Raw genomic sequence first — 21,602 nt, forward strand, 5'->3', positions numbered from 1 at the left:
CGAAGGGGTAGAACGGAGCGCCATAGAGATCCGGGGGGTAGATCGGCCCCCTAGGCACCGCGTGTGCGAGGGCGTTCAAAGGGGAACAGGAAGGGAAGGGGTGTGTGCAGGGCTGCTCTGCCTCTTAACTCTAGGCTGCTGAGCTGGATTCGTCGGGGGCTCTGGAGAGTAGTTGGCGGCGCGGCGCCCCTTAAAATTGGGGGCGCCTGGACTCTTTCGGCCCCGTGAGCAGCTGTTGCCTTTGTTATCCCCATAGGTTCCCTTACAGCTTAATCTTACGCATGTTGGCTCGGAAGCAAGCCTCGCCGAGTCCAGTGTGGCTTACTCCCGAGTAAGCATGCATAGGCTGTACAGGGGAGGGAGTCTTCCAGATGTTGGATCACAATTCCCATCAGCCCTAGCTAGCATAGCCAATAGTGAGGGATGGTGGGAGTTGTAATCCAACAACTTTCGGAGGCGCCTGTGTTTGGGGCTAAGCCCCGTTTAACGCAGCGGAACTAACTCGTGTTAAAATGCTTAGGATCCAGCCACAAAGCAGACATGGGCAATCTTTGGCCATCCAGATGAGGGATGCTGGAGAAATCTGAGACGGACTAAAACGAGCTCGGATTTCTACAATTCTGGCTGGAATCCGCTGAGGAGCGACCCCCTCAGGCAGCGCGAAGTCCTGGGTGATTTTTTACTTTCCCGAAATGTACGCGTATACATTCGTAGGAAAATACGCAAGTTTCTGCTGAGGAAACGCTGAATGGAATGGGGGACAATACACTAAATATTACATACTAAGGTAAATTATGTAGATACTTGCATAAATACGTAAATATTTACATAATTACTTGCATATTTTTCCACACAACAACAAAATATTCACAACCTTCCATAGGTGGACCATGGAACAAAGGGCACGTGACAATCCGCGAAACACAGATGGAGCAGATTTTACACAGTCTGTACATTCCTAATCCAGATATTGTTTGACTACAACTCCTATCAGCCCTAGTTAGCATAGGCAATGGGGAAGGATGATGGGAACTGCTGTTCAACAATGTCTCACAGACTGCATGTTCCCCATCCCTGCTTCACGGCCTTTCCACAAAAAGTGCCAGGGCACTAATACGGTCATAGTAACGTAGGAAGCTGCCTCATATTGGGTCAGTCTATGGGTCCACCTAGTTCAGTATTGTCAACACTGAGTGGCAGCAGCTCTTCAGACTTTCAGCCAGGAATTTTTCCAACCTTGCCTGGAGATGCTGAGGATTGAACCTGGGACCTTCTGTGTGCAAAATGTTGTTGTTGTTGTTGTGTGCAAAATATACATGGCAGCTACTGTTCGGGATGTTGGAGAATTCTGCCATGGACTCCAGTGAGGCTGGATTCTTTAGAATCCGGCCCCTGGGAGTCGGTGGCAGAATGGACTACCCCCTCCGCCACCCCCCAAAATCCCCCCTGAAATGGACCTACCTGGCAGCAGCGGAGGCTCCGGGTCATCTTCTGGCCGCTGCCGGGCTGCTGTGGCCGCAAATGGCCATTTGCGATCCCTGCTCTTTGCTGTAACAGGCTACGTAAGTATTTACATAGCCTATCAGGGCAAAAGGCAGGGATGCCAATGGTGTAGCGGCCACCATTGGCATCCCTGCCTTTTGCCGTGATAGGCTACGTAAATACTTACGTAGCCTATCACGCGGCCTAATGCAAGGATGCAAATGGCGGCCGCAGCAGCCCGGCAGCAGCTGGAAGTCCGGCTGCGGCTGGCCCTGGCCAGTGGCTCCGTGGCCTTGCCACGGAGTGGAGCCGGCTGGGTAGGATTCCGGGGGGGAGGGACAGATCACCTTCCCCCCTCCAGCAGACCCAGGCAGTGGACTGGTAAGTGGGATTCGTACATCCCTAGCTACTGTACCGTATAGAGATGGGATGACCAACAGGTGAGGACTTTTATAGTGATGGAGATGTAATGAAGGGGGAAGCTTTACCAGCTGAATTTCCTCATGTAATGTAGTTAAATTGATTTTTTAAATTTAAATTATTTAAATACCCCATTTTGAGGCAAGTTCTTCTCAAGGCAGTTTACAAGATAAAACTTTAAAACAATAAAATTGTTCAGTCGTGTCCGACTCTTCGTGACCCCATGGACCATAGCACGCCAGGCCTTCCTGTCCTGCGCTCTCTCCCGTAGTGTGCTCAAGTTCATATTCATTGCGTCAGTGATACTATCTAGCCATCTCATCCTCTGCCTTCCCCTTCTCCTTTTGCCTTCAATCTTTCCCAGCATCAGGGTCTTTTCCAGAGAGTTTTCTCTTCGCATTAGGTGGGCAAAATATTTGAGCTTCAGCTTCAGTATCTGTCCTTCCAATGAGCAGTCAGGGTTGATTTCCTTTAGGATTGACTGATTTGAGCTCCTTGCAGTCCAGGGGACTCGTAAGAGTCTTCTCCAGCACCACAGTTCGAAAGCATCAATTCTGCGGCGCTCAGCCTTCCTTATAGTCCAGCTCTCACAGCCATACATTACTACTGGGAAAACCATAGCTTTGATTAGACGGACCTTTGTCGGCAAGGTGATGCCTCTGCTTCTTACTATGCTGTCTAGGTTTGCCATAGCTTTCCTCCCGAGGAGCAAGCATCTTTTAATTTCATGGCTACAGTCACCGTCTGCAGTGATCTTGGAGCCCAAGAAAGTAAAATCTGTCACTGCTTCCATTTCTTCCCCTTCTATATGCCAGGAAGTGATGGGGCCAGATGCCATGATCTTCGTTTTTTTAATGTTGAGTTTCAAGCCAGCTTTTGCACTGTCCACTTTCACCCTCAACAAGAGGCTCTTTAGATCCTCTTCGCTTTCTGCCATTAGGGTGGTATCATCTGCATAACTGAGGTTGTTGATAATTCTCCAGGCAATCTTAATTCCGACCTGTGATTCATCCAACCCGGCATTTCTCATGATGTACTCTGCATATAAGTTAAATAAGCAGGGTGACAATATGCAGCCTTGTCGTACTCCTTTCCCAATTTTGAACCACTCGTTTGTTCCATGTCTGGTTCTTACTGTTGCTTCTTGACCCTCGTATAGGTTTCTCAGGAGACAGGTAAGGTGGTCTGGTATTCCCATCACTTTAAGAATTTGCCACAGTTTGTTGTGATCCACACAATCAAAGGCTTTAGCATAGTCAATGAAGCAGAAATAGACGTTTTTCTGGAATTCTCTTGCTTTCTCCATGATCCAGCGAAAGTTGGCGAATTGATCTCTAGTTCCTCTGCCTCTTCGAAACCCTGCTTGTACTTCCGGTAGTTCTCGGTTCGCATACTGCTGAAGCCTAGCTTGTAGGATTTTGAGCATCACCTTGCTGGCATGTGAAATGAGCGCAATTGTGCGGTAGTTTGAACACTCTTTGGCGTTGCCCTTCTTTGGAATTGGAATGTAAACTGACCTTTTCCAGTCTTGCGGCCATTGTTGAGTGTTCCAAATTTGTTGGCATATTGAATGCAGCACTTTAACAGCATCATCTTTTAGGATTTTAAATAGCTCAGCTGGAATACTGTCATCTCCGCTAGCTTTGTTGTTACTAATGCTTCCTAAGGCCCACTTGACTTCACTCTCTAGGATGTCTGGCTCAAGTTCAGTGACCGCACTCTCATGGCTATCAGGGACATTAAGATCTTTCCTGTATAGTTCTGTGTATTCTTTCCACCTCTTCTTAATCTCATCTGCTTCTGTTAGGTCCCTGCCTTCTTTGTCCTTTATCATGCCCGTCTTTGCACAAAACGTTCCCTTGAGATCTCCAATTTTCTTGAAGAGATCTTTAGTCTTTCCCATTCTGTTGTTTTCCTCGATTTCTTTGCATTGTTCATTTAAAAAGGCCTTCTTGTCTCTCCTTGCTATTCTCTGGAACTCTGCATTCAGTTGGATATATCTTCCCCTTTCTCCCTTGCTTTTCGCTTCCCTTCTTTCCTCAGCTACTTGTACAGCCTCATCAGACAGCCACTTGGCTTTCTTGCACTTCTTTTTCTTTGGGATGGATTTCGTTGCTGCCTCCTGAACAATGTTACGGACCTCCGTCCATAGTTCCTCAGGCACTCTGTCTATCAGGTCTAATCCCTGAAATCTATTCCTCACCTCCACTGTATATTCATAAGGGATATGATTGAGGTCATACCTGAATGGTTTAGTGGTTTTCCCTACGTTCTTCAATTTCAGACGAAATTTTGCAACAAGAAGCTCATGATCTGAGCCACAGTCAGCTCCAGGTCTTGTTTTTACTGACTGTATAGAGCTTCTCCATCTTTGGCTGCAAAGGACATAATCAATCTGATTTCGATATTGACCATCTGGTGATGTCCATGTGTAGAGTCGCCTCTTGTGCTGTTGGAAAAGAGTGTTTGCTATGATCAGTGTGTTCTCTTGGCAAAACTCTATTAGCTTTTGTCCTGCTTCATTTTGTACACCAAGGCCATGCTTGCCTGTTATCCCGGTGATTTCTTGACTTCCTACTTTCGCATTCCAATCCCCTATGATGAAAAGGACATCTTTTTTTGGTGTTAGTTCTAGAAGGTGTTGTAGGTCTTCATAGAACCGATCAACCTCAGCTTCTTCGGCATCAGTGGTTGGGGCATAGACTTGAATTACTGTGATGTTGAATGGTTTGCCTTGGATTCGTACTGAGATCATTCTATCGTTTTTAAGATTGTACCCCAGGACTGCTTTTCCCACCCTTTTGTTGACTATGAGTGCTACTCCATTTCTTCTAAGGGATTCTTGCCCACAGTAGTAGATATGATGGTCACCTGAATTAAATTCGCCCATGCCTGTCCATTTTAGTTGGCTGATTCCCAAGATGTCGATGTTCAATCTTGCCATCTCATGTTTGACCACCTCCAGCTTACCTTGATTCATTGATCTGACATTCCAGGTTCCTAAACAATATTGTTCTTTGCAGCATCGGATTTTCTTTTCACCCCCAGACACATCCACAGCTGAGTGTCCTTTCGGCTTTGGCCCAGCCACTTCACTCTTTCTGGTGCTAGTTGGAAATCCCCTCTGCTCTTCCCCAGTAGTATATTGGACACCTTCCGACCTGAGGGGCTCATCTTCCAGTGTCATCTCTTTTAGCCTTGTGATACATTCCATGGGGTTTTCTTGGCAAGAATACTGGAGTGGGTTGCCATTTCCTTCTCCAGTGGACCACATTTTGTCAGAACTCTCTGCCATGACCTGTCTGTCTTGGGTGGCCCTGCATGGCATAGCTTATGGCTTCACTGAGTTACGGAAGCCCCTTCGCCACAACAAGGCAGTGATCCATGAAGGGGAAAAACAATAAAATACAACTACCTAAAACAGCAGCATAAAACACTCAAAATAACAACAGTAAAAATTACAATCCAAAAATGGGCATTCATTTATTTAAGAGCAGACTGGCTCTGTCTCCACACCAGCCTAAAATCCTGCATTTAAAACAGGGCTTTCTGCTTCTGTTTTAAATGCAGGATCACAACAACTCCCTTTTTCACGTGCTTCCTTTTCCCCCACCCCTTTCCCCCTCCTTATCCCCATATCTGAGTCTTCCATTATCTTTCCTTGATCTCATTCGTTGTCGCTTTTCCTCTCTTCACAGAGGGAACTCAAGCAGAACACAATGGGGTAATTTGATAGCTCTTTATCTGCAATCTATCTGAAAATGGAACAAGGGGCATTTAGTGCAGGAGACGCCTCAAATGATCATGGCATCATGTCAAGAGCCCGTAAACTTCCGTGAAGGACTAATCTTAAGCATGGGGTAAAAGCTCAGTGTGAAGGAGCCTTCTAACATGGGGTCTTTAAGGCCCCGTTTAAAAACAGGGCGGGAACCACATGAACAAACTATGGTAGGGAATTCCACAAAGATGGGGCCACCACAGAAAAGGCATAGGAACCCTGCCAGAACAGAACATAAGAGCCATGCAGGATCAGACCCAGGTTTCATCTAGTCCAGCACTCTGTTCACACAGTGGCCAACCAGCTGCTCACAGGAAACCCACAAGCAGGACATGACTGCGACAGCACCCTTCTGCCCATATTCCCCAGCAACTGCTGTGCAGAGGCATATTGCCTCTGATACTGGAGGTAGCATATAGCCATCAGGACTACCAGCCATTGATAGCCTTATCTTCAATGAATTTGTTCAATCCCCCTTTTAAAGCCACCCGAATTGGTGGCCATCACTACATTTTGTGGAAGCGAATTCCATAGTTTAAGCATGTGCTGTGTGAAGAAGTACTTCCTTTTATCTGACTGATCAGAGTTTAAAATACAGCACTAATGTCTGCGCAACCACTGGGGCATCTCCAGGTTTTAAGAAGCCTTGAAGAAGTTGCCCTGCAATGGGTACCTTCGCAATAAATCACCAAGCGGGTAAAGAAGCAGTGACAAAGCAACAGCTGGGATTGCTGCCCAGAGGGAAAAACCACGACTTGCCCTGTATCTTGGTGAGGAGGAAAAGAGGAGCCACTACCAAGAAGATACATTCTAAAGGGGCTCCAATCATGTGGCCACCCAGAGAGATAAATGGCGAATCATAGTAGATGCTTCTACACCACATGGGTCAGGGGTGAGCAGTAAGCCTTCTGGGATGTAGGGCCTTTGGTAGCTACCTTGGCTGCTCACCCCTGATGGGTTTCACTCATGCAAGAAGTAGACAGCTCATTCTTTTGCTCTGGCACAGCAACCCAGCCCTCTGAAAGGGTTGTCATATTTCTCTTAGAGGTGTAAGAACATCAGCTTCATCGGATGACCCCAGGTTCTAGTACTATGAGAGAGGGAGAAAAATGTCTCCCTATCCACATTCTCCACACCATGCCCCAATGTGCATGACTTTACACTTGCTTACATTGAACTACATTTGCTATTTGGATGCCCATTCTCCCAGTTTGGACAGATCCTTTTGGAGTTCTTCACAATCCCTTTTTGTTTTAACTACCGTAAATAATTTGGTGTCATTGGTGAACTTGGCCACTTCACTGTTCACTCCTAATTCCAGATCATTTATGAACAAGTTGAAAAGCATTGGTCCCAATACAGATCCCTGTGGGACCCCACTATTTACATCCCTCCATTGGGAGAATTTGCCATTTATTCCTAAGCTCTGCTTTCTGTTCTTTAACCAGTTACTGCTAAGTTTACTCAGGAGTCTTTGGTGAGGGACTTTGTCAAAAGCCATTTGGAAGACCAAGTAAACAATGTCTACTGGATCACCCCTGTCTACATATTTATTGACACTCTCAAAGAACTGTAAAAGGTTAGAGAGACAAGACTTACCTTTGCGGAAGCCATGTTGATTCTTTTTCAGCAGGGCTTGTCCTTCTATATGCTTACTAATTTTATCTTTAATAATGCCTTCAACCAATTTACCCGGAACAGACGTTAAGCTAACAAACCTGTAATTTCCCGGATCCCTTTTTTAAAATTGGTGTTACATTGGCAGTCTTCCAGTTCTCTGGTACAGAGGCTGACCTTAGGGACATGTTGCATATTTTGGTTAGAAGATCAGCAATTTCATATTTGAGTTCTTTGAGAACTCTAGGATGGATACCATCTGGGCCTAGTGATTTATTTGCTTTCAATTTATCAATAAGGTTGAGAACCTTTTGTCACCACTGTTTGCCTCAGGTCCTCAGACTCCCTTCCTGAAAACATCAGTTCAGGCACAGGTATCTGTCCTATATCTACTTCAGTGAAGACCGATGAAAAGAATTCATTCAGTTTCTCCACAATCTCCTTGTCCTCCTTTAGTACCCCTTTAACTCCATTGTCATCCAGAGGTCCAACTGCCTCCCTAGCTGGTTTTCTGCTTCTGATATATTTAGCACATTGGTAGTAATTAAGAGGGTTTGTGTGTGTTTTTTAATCATAGGGATATTAGCTAATTCAGTACCATTGTTGTTCATCTATAACATGCTCTTTTATGTTGTTCAAATAAGTTTCTTATTTTTCAAACATATAGTTAATAAAAATATTTCAGTTACAATACAAGTATCATAACATTATAGGGTCTCTTGAAACTACTGATGAAGTACCATCAATGTAATCTGAAACATGAATGAATAAATACATTTATTCATGAGCAAGTCATATACTGAAGAGTGTTTATAGATGGGCCATTAATATATTATATTAGATGAGCCTTCCCCAACCTGATCCCCTCCAGATGTTTTGGACTACAACTTCCAGAATGACTTACCATTGTCCCTGCTGGTTGGGGCTAATGGGAGTTGAACACCAAAAAATCTGGAGGGCACCAGGTTGGGGAAGGCTGGATTAGACTGTTTAGAAAGGAATGTGCAATCACAACCCAACAATAAACCATGGGTTCTCTTCCTCGGTTCTTCGTGGTTAACAATCCATAGTTAAACCATAGTGCTGGGTTTGCAGTGATAACAACCCATGTTTCAGGGACAACCCATACTCAGGGTTGTCATTACCTACAAACCAAGCCATTGCTTTAAATTTTTGTACCTTAAGGCAGGGGTCCCCAACCCCCAGGCCATGGACCGGTACTGGTCCATGGCCTGTTAGGAACCGGGCTGTACAGCAGGAGGTGAGCGTAGGGGTGTGCAAAACCCCCTTAGCTTGGGTCCGCGGGGGTCTGTGGCGGGGGGGAGGCGATCCGTCCCTCCCCCCTGGAATCCTTGCTGGCTCCGGCTGGCTCCGCTCCACGGCAAGTCCGCAGAGCTGCCGGCTGACTCCGGCCGCTGGCGGACTTCCGGCTGCTGGGACACAAATGGCATCCGCATAGCGGATGCCATTTGTGTCCCTTTTCTTCAAGTAATAGGCTACATAAATCTTTACGTAGCCTATTACTGCAAAGAACGCGGACGCAAATGGACTCCCCCGGTCTGTGGAAAAATTGTCTTCCACGAAACCGGTCCCTGGTGCCAAAAAGGTTAGGGACCGCTGCCTTAAGGAATAAGTGGAGTCTTTTTTTTTCTTTTTTTTTGTAGACTGGTCCTATGTTCATTTAGAAGCAAGTTCCATTAAGTTAAATAGGGCTATTGCCAACTAAATGAACTAGGATTGTAGACTTACTCCCTGATCCTATCCATGTTTATGTAGAACTAAGTTGCACAGTGTTAAATGGAGCTTACTCCTATCCTCTGCACACTTTGACACCAGAAGTAATCCCTCAGGGGAGGAAAATGGGTGAGGCTGGCAGTTGAGGGTGGGGAGTTAACATCTCCTCACCTACCAGTTCATTGTTTTAAATCTCCCTCTTCTCACTTTCTAGGAATTCAGCATGACCTGCAACTCATGGATTATGCCACTGTCACATGCAATTAGATCCTTTGATGTTAGTGGAATGATTCCAAGACTACGCTAGAGTAAGTAATTCACAGTGCAATGTCTCAAGCTTGATAGCTACTGATTATAATTAGAGCAGAGTACCAAATAAGGCCAGAGCCTGTGAAGGTCCTAACTGCATTCCCCTGGTGGCCACTTTCCATCTTGAATTACTCATCAGTTCCTTTCTGTGAGCAGCACTCAGGATGCCTTGCTGTAAAATAAATGTAACTACTGGGCTATTCGATGGTATGAAAGCTAATTTCCTGCTTGGTACTGTAGCCTACACAGACGGGAAAACAATGGCTTTGCATTATGTGGCCACTTTAGTGCTGTGGGTGCAATTCTGTACTTACCTTTGGCCTCCCTACAGGACTGCTGTTACTTTGCCACTTTCTGAGCAGATCTTAATTCCCTGCCTGCACTCAAAGGCTGGGAAATTAATGCCTGTGATCAGGAACAAACTCTAACCTAGAGGAGGAGCAGCACGCAGGGGAATCCCTACTGTTACCCCCAGTCACAGATCAGAAATAACAGTGGGGATTCCTCCTGCTCTCCTTCCAAAGCCCCTCAGCTTTGGAAGAGGGAGGGGTCTCGCCTGAGACCCGTGGGCCAGATGAGCCAGCCTGGTAGGCCAAATTGACGTGTGGGCTGGAAGTTCCCCACCCCTTGTGTAAGGTTTCAGTTTCAGGGGACCAGATGGGAAGGAGGACGAGGCTCCGGTACTTCTACTAGCTGGGTGTAAAAACAAGGAATCTGGACAAGGACAACTTGTTATCCAGAAGTGAGGAAAGCTGTACAAGTTTCCAATTATATGCAACGATTAAAGGTGCTGAACTCCTGCCCTCTTTTCTACCTGGCCACCCTACCAAGACACCAGATATATATGGCCTTATCCCGGCTCTTTTCCACCTTTTGGCTGTATCCTCGCCTCTTATCCCATGTCGTCCTGTGCTCCAGCAGCAAGGGGAAGCTCACTCCGGTTTCTGCCATTAGCTAGAGGACTAAGTCACCTCCCCTCCCTCCCAGGAAGAACACCCTATGGCAAGGAAGACCAGTCTGGCCTCAGCCTTTGGCCACTGAGTGAGCCTCTGCATGGAGCGAACTTCCTGCTTCCTGCCAGAAAGAACTCTGCTCTGACTGCCAGGTGCCCTGGGACTGCATAAGCAAGGGGAAGGAAACACTTTGAAACAGTTTCAAAGTTGGTGGATTCCACCTTATAGAATCATACAGAAGGGGTCCACTGGGAGGAACAGTCACCCTCTCCCCCTCATCCCAGGTCTGTAACAGTAAACGTGAGAGAAGGGCCTGTGTCTCATTTTCATTAATGTACCATGGCCATCATCAGCATTACCTTGAATTTTTGTGTGGGATAAGCCACTTTCAGACCTGGAATAGACAATACATTTCCCACATTATCCCAGGCTTGGTTTTCTATTAGAAATAGCAGATGGGGAGGGAGGGATCTGGATCAGGACTATGTGAGGGGGATTGATCCTTCCCCTCTTCCACGGTATTTTCATACCAAAACTCCCCACCCAAGCTGGTGTTTACCCCCAAATGGGCCATTGCAGCAAATGGCACCTTTGAAGGAGGGGGAATTTTTGAGTAGGGAAATGGGACAGGGAAGTGTCAAGTCCCTCTGGATTGGGCATAAATGTTCCACCGATTGTAGGTCTGAAAGACAAAATTTATTTCTTTGAAAAGGAGGATGAAAGTATTGTAAACAAATATCCTGCAGAAGTTAAATGCAGCCAAGCAGAAAAGTCCACTTGAGGCACAGCGGCAATTCCATTATCTGAACAGCAAGCCGCCACAATACTATCTGTATGCCTAACAATGGTGAGGCCCAGGCCTACTATCAGAAATTTATAAAGGCTTATCTAATAATTTAAATTAGCCATGTTTGGTGCTTGGTATTGGCTCTGTAATAGATCCAGATCTGGATAAACTGGCCAAGAATATGATTTTATAAAGAACGTTGGTCTAATACAAACTGAGTGTAATTTCTAAAGTGGAACCGAGTCCTTGTGAAGAAAGCTATAACGCTTCATATAGATTTTACATATTTAATTTTGTTAGATTTGAAGTGCGTGTGTGTGTTTTCAATGAATCATGTTGCATTTGGTAAATATCTCTAGAATATTTACACTACTTCTGTTTACAGAAGATATTAATGTGAAGGAAAAGAATCAGCTACTGGGATTTTGTCACTGGTGAATTGTCCATGCCTGAATGTTAAATTCCTGGCAGAGCAAACTTATACATGTCTACTCAGATGTAAGTCCTATGGTATTCACTAGACTTGCCCCCAGTTAAATGTGTGTAGTACGGGTGGGCAACTTCTGGCCCTCCAAATGTGTTGGCCTACATCAGCCATAGCCAGCATGGCCATGGAGGATTATGAGAATTGTAGGCCAAAACATCAGGAGGGCCACAAGTTGTGCACCCTTGGCCCTGATATATAGGATTGCACCCTTAAATAGGATCCAGGAATTGCTGTTGCTTGATAGAATTTTGATTCATTCACATCTGAAAAATTAATGTTTTATATTCATTTTGTTATAAGCGTCTTTCTTTTAATCTCTTAAAAACAGGACAGCTAGCAACCTCTAGTGAGTAGAACATAGAACTGCATGGTTAGTATGCACAGCACAACATAAAAAATGTTCAGTCCCTCAAACATCCACTTTTTATTAAGGGTGTGAATCAACCATAAGATTCATTTCAGAGCCATATTCAGCTCAGACCAATTTGGAGCCTGCCTGATTTGACTCAGGTCCAAATCCAAATCTCAATTTGGAAATCCACACCTTCATGCCTCCCACTGACTATCATTGAAAATCAACAGCTATTATTTTTATTGAAATTGGATGAGATTTGCAGGCAAAGGAGTTCGTGACACCCACCAAATCTAAGACAAATGGGTGCAAGGGGTTTTTGCTCTGAATGTTTACGTTATAGGGGATTACTGCTAATATTTTAATTTCTTGGTAGAATTAAATGAAATTTACAGGGATAGTTGTCCCTTCTGAGGGGATCAAGCCTGCCAAGTTTCAAATGAATAAGTACAGAGAGCTTTGTGCAAGAGCAGCACTTACAGTTTAGTGGTTTCCAAACAAGGATATGCTTATTCCCTGTATTTATTATGTGGACAATTGTTTTGAAAATAACATACAGTATAGAAGAGGCCCTAGGGTTTTGTTTTTTGTTTTGTTTTGGCAATTAGTATGAAAATGGCATATATCATAGAGGTGTCCCTAGGCAAGAAACCTGCAAAACTTCTGAAGGCTAGGTGCAGGGATAGGGAGTTATGCTGAATGAAAAAATGGTTTAAGACTTTTTTGTTTTCTGCACTCAGTGCTACACCCTTCCAAGTTCCACAGACTCTACCAAAACTCATTTAATGTCCCCGCTCCTGGGAGAGATAACTCACAAAGACCATGGAACACTGGATCAGTCCTGCATTATATTACTTCAACAGCCCTCTACCAAAGCCCTGGGATTGGAGAGCTCTAGTAAAACCATTCACTGTTATTAGAAGCTAGAGCATCAGTCAGTCACAAAACTACACCCCTTCTACTCTCCCTGCCCATACTGGTGTTTTCCTTATATGGAGAGCTTGGGGGAACATGTATCAGTTTTGGGTATCAATTGCATCTGTGTCCTTCTGAATCCTAAACCTTCAGTATTGTTCAGATTCAGTCCACTTTGGAGGAGCCCCGCTTTGATTAGGACCTCTCATGAATCTGTCCAAATCAGCCTGATTCAGTTCTGGAGTTGGGATTTGGCCGAATCCAATGCACACCCTTGCTGCTTTCGAAATTCTCTGCTAGAATCCAGAGCAAGTAATATAAATTATTGACTAACTCTATTGCATTGAATAAAAAGTCCTATTCAGATTTTCTATCTGTGCTTTGCTCTTTCCTACCTCTAATTTTCCAGAATCCTGAGTATCTAACAATTCTGACAAATTAATCTTTGTCATGCATGTTTTCCTCTTTCTCCAACTTGCTTCCAGCCTTATTATTCTTTCAGCAAAGGGGTCAAGCATGTAAGTAATTGTATGAGATATACTATCCACCTATAGCGCTTTGGGGCTGTTCATTGCCTATTGTGTGGTATACACTAGTAAGTTTCTGTGCAAGCCACAGGAGATAAGAATTGAACCTCTTGATGAATTGTAGTTCAGTTGTTTCATGTTGTAATATGTCTTTGACCTTCCCTTGTTTAAGCATATCTTAGAACATATCTCCCATTTTGTCTTAATTTCCTGTGATCCTCTCTCTCTCATATCATGGCAAATAACTTCCAGCATTTGTCTAACTTCTTCATATGACCAGAAATAATTCCCTTGAAATCTATATATCCAAACATGTCTTTCTTTTTCCAAATGTCAGAATTTCCTAACTGCATATTCTTATTGAATTCCACATCCCATATAACTGCTGCTCCTCCTTTTCACTTCTGAAGAAGCATTTAAGGCAGCTAACATCAATTAAAAAACAAACAACCCTAAAACAGTCAGATTTTTAGAAACACACTATTTAACAATGTATAAATAGCAGCAGATAAAGTATGGAGAGCGAATAACCATTTCAGCAGCAGACACCCCCCAAAATGGCCTAAACAATAAGAACACAAGAAGAGCCATGCTGGTTCAGACCGAGATCCATCTAGTCCAGCATTCTGTTTACACAGTGGCCAAGCAGCTGCCCACCGGAAACCCACAAGAAGAGTGCAAAAGCATCCCCCTCCCCACCCATGTTCCCCAGCAACTTGTGCACATAGGCATACTGCCTGTCAGGACTGATTCTGAGCTCAGGGAGATAGTTAGCAGCTCAGATTCAGAAGAGGAGCAGCCGGATATGGGGGAGGCTTTTTCACAAGCCAGTTCAGATTGGGTGGGCGTGCTTCTCAGGTTACCAACTCCCAGATGGCCGGGCTTGGGGAAGCCCCAAGAAGCTTCCTCCTTGCCCCCCTCTGTGAGAAGCAGCGAGCAGGAGGAGGCGGGGCTTGAGGACTGTGACCTAGGAGACGCGAGGCGGAGACGCAGAGCTAAGAGGGAAACATCAGGGGTGGAGCTCAGACGGTCGAACAGGTTAGTGATGCGTGAGAGGCTATACAGGGAAGCATCACGCGAGGGGCAGGACCTCCCTCCCTAAGTTAGCCTAGCCAGAAAGCTTCCCTTCCAAACTGCGGGCAACTTTCAGTTATCCCATTTGAATCCCCTGGAGGCATTCCTTTGCAGCCAGAGAGTCTTCGAGGATTTGCATCTGTAATAAACCTGCGAATAATGAATTAAAGGCGTGAGACTGAAGCCTCGTGTGTGTGTGTGTGTGTGTGTGTGTGTGTGTGTGTGTGCGCGCGCTCAAGGAAAGAGGGACCCAAGGGCTTTTGTGACACTGCCTCTGATACTGGAGGTAGTATATAGCCATCAGGACTCGTAGCCATTAATAGCCTTATCCTCCATGAATTTGTCCAATCCCCTTTTAAAGCTATCCAAACTGGTGGCCATAACTACATCTTGTGGAAGTAAATTCCATAGTTTGACTATGCGCTGTGTGAAGAAGTAATTCCTTTTACCCTGTGCTGAATCTCCCACCAGTCAGCTTCATGAGATGACCCTGGGAGAAAAACGTCTTTCTATCCACTTTCTCCACACAGTGCATACGTTTGTACACCTCTCTCATAACTCCCCTCACTCATCTTTTCTCTAAACAGCCCCAGATGTTGTAACCTTTCCTCACAGGGGAGTTGCTCCAGGCCATTGATCATTTTAGATACCTTTTTCTACACTTTTTCCAATTCTACAATATCCTTTTTCAGTTGATGGCAAAAAAATGAAAGCAAGCAGCCAAAGGTTGCTGTCTGGGCAGGGAGTTCCATATCTTGGGTGATGCAACATAAAAGGCCAGAAAATATGAAAAAGTTGGTACCTAAATTTGCTTCTATTCCTTTGCCTTCCCATCTGCTGTGCTGACTTTTTTGTGATGTTCAGTCTTTTATTGGAAATGACTGTTCCCATGTGTGTGAGAAAAGGTCTGTAAAAAAAAACCCTTGCCTTCTGCTCTTATGCACATTTATTTTCATGCCTGTTCACAGCCACTGTTTTCTGGGTCTGCTATTGTGTCAGCACCATTTGTAAAAAATTTGAAAGGATATTGTCCACACCTTTCCCCACCCAATCAATTGTTGCATGTAATTCTGTTTGAGGGGTTTAAAAAAAAAATTGCAGAATTCAGTCTGCAATCCTATGCATATTTACTTTGGATTAAAGGTAATTTAAGTCCCACTACGCTCAGTTCCATTGAGCGTAGTGGGACTTACATCTGAATACATATACATAGGATTTCACTGCAAAATACTCCTTTTAAGCTTGCTGCTGTGTGCTGCTGTGTATGGAAATACTTCTTCAGCCCATTGCTGGCTTTCCCTTGGGAAAAGTGGGGAGTAGGAGGCAGTGCTCCTAATTTTGTTGGAGGAGGGAAGTGTTGGAAACACATCGCCCCTTAACCTGGACTGCCCTGGGGCTTTATCAGCTTTCACATTGACGGCATAGTGTAAAAAGGCTGGTAGTGTGACATAGAGACAGAACATTGCAAACTGGCTGTTCCCATTAGGAACACCTGCTCTGAACAAAGTAACATATGAAGTAGCCCTTAATGTGTTAAGATGCTTGCATAGCAACCCATCTCTTGTGGGTGACAGAAGATGAATTACAGAGCACTAATGTCATAAACAACTTTACTTTTAAAAAGTGGGAAATTATTTAAATTTCACCTGGCGACATCACCTCATTTATCTTTCTAAATGTGTTTTGACTGGGTGTTCAACTTGATTTCTGCTAAGGGTCCTCCACTCATATAATATACATAATAATGTTTTAGGGTTGTTGTTGTTTTTAAAGGCTAGTATAAAGCCGCTACCAGTTTCATTGTTCTCATTTCATATTTCTTTTGCTACTCTCTCTATTTCCAGTCTCTCTTTCTCTCTGGTTTGCGGCATGAGAGAGCACCAAGAGGCAGCTTATGAGATATCACTGTGTTACACAGCTGTTCTTTATAAAAAACAAACATAATTATGCATACATAATTAAAAACAATAACAAGAAGACAACAAGACCTTCCATTCCGAAGAACAGAAGAAACATTCCACAAACTCTGAGTCCCTTTCTTGGAAAATGCAAAAACAACACTAACAGCAACACAACCTACTTAAACATGATCTCTTTTGAAGGACATGCTGCTTAGATACGAGTCTAAGGCCAAAACGAAACATAGGAGACACAGGGCTGTGCCTTCTCCAGCGCAGATGCCAGGTTTTTGAGGGCCCTTGAGCAAAACACCTTCAATGGCCTCCTCCCTCAGTGAGTCTACCTCCTCACCATTTCATTTCATTTATTATATTTCTATACCATCCTATAGCTGAAACTCTCTGGGCACAAAAATTTTAAAAATACATTAAAATACATTATACAAAGAACAAAAAAGCATTTATGTAAAAACATATAAACAGACAGCACACACAGAGACAACATATATCTAAAAACAATTTTTAAACAATCAGCCAAAGACAAGCCAGGACCTGATTAAAAACTCATTAGATGCTGCCAAATGCCTGAGAGAAGAGGGAAGTTTTAACCTGGCATTGAGAAGATAACAATGTTGGCACCAGGCAGGCTTTGTCGGGGAGATCATTCCATAATTGGGGGGCTACCACCGAGAAGGCCCTCCCTCTTGTTGCTGCCCTTGGAGGAGGGCCTTGGGTGCTGAACGTAGTGTACAAGTTCGTTCATGCCAGGAGAGGCACTCCATCAGTTACTGTGGTCACAAGCTGTTAGAACCACCCACTAACAACATCTCAGTCTTGTCCGGACTGAGTTTCAGTTTATTAAGCTCCATCGAGTCCATTGTTGCAGCCAGACACTGATTTTGCACATCCACAGCCTCACCTGAAGAAGATAAAAAGGAGAAATAGAGCTGCCTGTCATCAGCATACCGATCACAATGCATTCCAAAACTCCAGATGACCATACTCAATTGTTTCATATAGATGTTGAATACCATGGGGAACAACACCCACCCCTGTGGAAGCCCAGAGTGGAAAATCCACATGGCTGAAGAATATTTCCCAAGTACCACCTTCTGGAGCCGACCATCCAAGTAGGAGCGAAAGAACTTCAATGCAGTGCCTCCCATTCCCAACTGAGACAACCATCTCAGAAGGATACTATGGCCGATGGTATTGAAAGCTGCTGAGAGATCAAGGAGAATTAACAAGGTCACACTCCCCCTGTCTCTCTCCCAACATGAAACTGTCCAAGCACCTTGTCAACATCCTCGAGCTATACCAACTGAAACTCATCCAAGAAAACTGGACAAGGCTGTGCTCTGGATACCTCACCAGATTTACCTGCTGTAACACTGGAGTCTAAGTCCCAGCAATTGCAAGAGATTTTATCCTGGCAGTGCCTAGCAAATGTATTACAGTGGGCCTCAGACAGGTCTACAGCGTCCTTAGGGCCAGCATGCATGCAGTAGGCCACAGACACTCCCCTGGATGGCACATAGAGGATTCAATAGAGGCAGTGAGATGTTGTTTCTTTGCTGCCCTCACTGCCCCTGAATATGCCTGTCAAGGGCTCCTTGGCGGCCTCTTTCAGTCTAATCCAGTAGCCAAGTCCAGACACAGACAAAGGGATTCTTTTCAAAGCTTTATTCCTCTTTTACAATTTAACAACTGTACTGTTAGCAACTAGCTATGAGCAGCGGAGTACCTATGCCCTAAGTGGGAACAGTTGGTCCCCATTTGAAGGAGAATCACTGGCAGACCCTGAACTTATGGGCTAGGGAGAGTCCCTCCCCTTTTCCCTTGGATCCTCTGGGCGCAACCGTTGTTTGCACGCCAACCGGGCACTACGCCTCCTTTCCGCGCCCTCCATTTGGCGCTGCTCCCTGCGTCGGCGTCATGCATCCAGCAAGTCTGCTTCCCGCGCTCTCTCACTCCCGGGACTGCTATCTATGCGAGGAATGCCGGTGGGAGGAATCTCTGCCAGCTGTTGGCCCTGGGAAGGATGAGCGCGCTCCTCTCCCAGGAGCGACTGCTCTTCCTCAGAATCAGAACTACTCTGGGATTCTATGGGCTCAGTGTCCACCCTGACAATGCCTTACCATAGGCACACACCAGTATTTTATTGCACACACTACAAGTTCTTCTCCATCTGCACGCAAACCATCTCCTATTTTGTTTCATCACTCTCAGTTCATTACTCTCATACCACAGAGCAGTACAAGCTCTACTCAGGCGGGGGCACTCAGGAGCGATCATGTCAACCACCTGGGTCATTTCAGCATTCCACAGATCAACCAGGGTTTTGACATGAGAGCCCACCATATCAGCCAGAAAGCTCCCCAGAGCCCTCTGGAAACCATCCGGATCCATTAGCCTCTGTGGGTGAACCATCGTAATAGGTCTGTGTGGGGGGGGGGGGAAGCTGCCATAAGTCTAAACCTCAGCAGGAAATGATCTGTCCATGAAAAAGGAACTAAAGCAAAGTCCCCCACCTTCAGGTCACCATCTCCATGTCCAGTTGAGAAAAACCAAGTCTGGAGTATGCCCTGCTACATGCATTGGGCCGATGACATGTTGGGATGGTCCCATGGTTGTCATGGAGACCATGAATTCTTGAGCCACCCCAGACAAGGTGCCCTCAGCATGAATGTTTACATCCTCTAGAACCAACAGTCTGGGGGATCTCAACAGCACACCCGAGACCATCTCCGTCAGCTCAGATAGCAGTCTCTTGAGCAGCAAGGTGGGTGGTACACCAACAGAATCCCCATCCGGAGACCCAAGGACAGGCTGATAGGGCAACCACCATGCCTGCGGGCAGGGGAAGGGCTGCAACACAGCACATCTATTAACTGTCTGGGCTGTAGTCCGCTAACCTGTCTAGCCCTCCTCCCAATGCCATATTGACTGTAACCACATGAATTGGGGCCCAGAGTCCCCTGACCTGGCCTGATATCCTTTCTCCCAGGCATATAACAACATTTTAAGAGAACCAGGAACCCCACACATAAAAAAGCTGCAAAGCCAACCAACCCAATGTTAGGGGGGTGGCCCTTACCCTTGCATCCCCCTCAAAGTGGCTCCCCGCAAAGGGGCGACCCCACCTTCAGTGGCGCTGTTGTCCCAGATTAGGACTGGGCAGATAAAAAGAGGCATTCCAGACACCTTGAGGACAGCTGGCCCAAATCAGCAATAATCTGCCGGGGGAGTGTTTTTTCTCTTCAGCTCCAGCCTGGGGGGTAGCTTCTCTCGGGCAGCAAACACAGTGCCAGGCAGGGCCAGAAAGTTGATAAGCTGGCCCACCTGCTGCTATAGGATGGCCCAGCTGCCTGCCTTTCCTGGGTCCAAGGCTTGGATGGCTAGCTTCGCATCAGGGCTTGGATGATAAGAAGAGGCCACCATGATCACCAACTGCTATTGCACCACTGGCCAGCTTAACAGGCAGGGAGCCGGTGAGCAAGGAGCCAGCGGCATCTTCTGCTCCTCGTTCTCACCACCACTGCTGTCTGGGCCAGATTTAGAGGCGGGTGAACAAGCAGGTTGTAATGGTGAATAGGAGGAGCAAATCCAGGAGGCTTTTGTCAGTGAGCCCCTGCTGTGGTGTGGGCCCTCGCCAGGTGCCCAACTATGCCTATCCTTGACCAGGGGCATTGCTAGGTTCTTAAAAGATCTGGGGCACAGGCCCTTAACACAAATTTGCATACATATACATATATACACATACACGAGTCTAAGCCTAATATATATGTGTGTGTGTGCGTGTGGTGTGTGCATGCGGTCAGCTTGTGTGTGTGTACAGATTACATACATACATAAGAAGTGGGCACTGACCCCCCCCCCCACTTCAACTCAGACCCTGATTCAGCATTTTGGAAAACATCCCGCTTCTGCTCTGGCCAATTTGTAGTCGGACCACTTCAGCTCGGCACCAAATCAGTTTGGAAAAATAAATCTTTATGCTTCCTGTTGACTACTTTGTGAAATTAGAAAAAAAACCTGTAACTTTTTTCTCTTGGTCAGAACTGGATGATAATTTCAGGCATAGTAGGCCCCTAGATGGGAATTACACCTACCCAATGTCAGAAAAATAGGTGCAGGGTTTATATTTTGATTTTCTTTTAAAGGGAACTGCCAGTAACATTTTTATTACTTGGAAGAATTGGATAAACATTTCAAGATTCATTGCCCCATCAGAAATCATGCCTGTCAAATTTCAGAATGATAGCCACAAGAGTTTTTGTGCAAGGGCCTTGACATTTTGAGGCCTCCAAAAGAGGACATACTTATCTCCCTATGTTCCTTGTGGACCATTGTTCTGAAAATTACAGACAGCCTAGAGGTGTCCCTAAGTAAGAACCCTCAAAGTTTCAGAAGGATAGGTGCAGAAGTTCATGTGGAAGGGGAGTTGTCCAATTTGGGGGAGGGAGGGAGTTGCTTTCCCTTCCATTCACCTCTTCCCCAATAGTTTATGCACAAATTTGTATGAAAATACATAGGTCATTAGAGGTGTCCCCCAGGCAAGAAATCTGCAAAGTTTCTGAAGGATATACATGCACGCAAATTTAAATTTTTGAATCTTCGAATTTTCAAATCTTCGAAGATCATGCCTGAATTAGAAAAAAAAAAATCACAGAGAAGCCACGATTCTTCGAAGATAATACCTTAATTTTTTTTTTAAAGCTGAAGCGGGGGATAGAAGGGGGTAAAACGTAGTCTCATTTGAAGGGATAGAACAACCCCCTGCTCAATGCAGGAAGCCTGATTCCCAGGCGGTCACCCATCCAACTACTGACCAGGGCCAACCCTGCTTAGCTTCCGAGATCAGACAAGCACACACACATCCAGCCCTTTGCTTGTTGCTGAGGAAACATTGAGTGCTGAGGAACCTATGCGATCAGTAACCGGAATATGACGTGGGGCCATCAAGAGCTGTGAGCATGGTGGGTGTGGAATCAGCAGAAACAGGAAGAGTTTCTGATCCTCCAATGAGAGCCTCCATCTTTAAGAGCAGGAAAACAGCTCTCAAGTGTGAACCGAGCTCGCGCATTCGATGAAGCACCGTAATGGGGAAAATAGGTGAGTGTGGATAATCATGTTTTAATGCGAGAGCATTTAACCCAACAGGACACCAAATTCATTGAGATGGCGGGCGCAATGTAGATCGGCCCCATGTGAAGTCATTCTTCTCAAAGACTTGAGTGAGGAGAAGGAGAAAAACCAACCCTCTTGT

At 45.4% G+C, this 21,602-nt stretch overlaps 1 protein-coding gene across 2 annotated transcripts in view; it reads left to right on the forward strand.

Annotated features, from left to right (window-relative positions):
* Positions 1 to 21,602, forward strand: part of GMPS (guanosine monophosphate synthase) — a 92,826-nt gene that overhangs the window by 153 nt on the left and 71,071 nt on the right. The window contains exons 1-2 of one of the 2 annotated variants that reach the window (XM_084847326.1): positions 88 to 224; positions 9,246 to 9,339. The gene's annotated coding sequence lies outside the window, so the exon portion shown is untranslated. Of the gene's footprint in view, positions 1 to 87; positions 225 to 9,245; positions 9,340 to 21,602 lie in introns of those variants that run through there. The other variant, XM_084847327.1, reaches the window with a different exon arrangement.

Source organism: Heloderma suspectum, chromosome 3 (assembly GCF_057233095.1).
Source record: "Heloderma suspectum isolate Gila_16-S chromosome 3, 16-S_ref, whole genome shotgun sequence".
Classification (NCBI taxonomy): Eukaryota; Metazoa; Chordata; class Lepidosauria; order Squamata; family Helodermatidae; genus Heloderma; species Heloderma suspectum.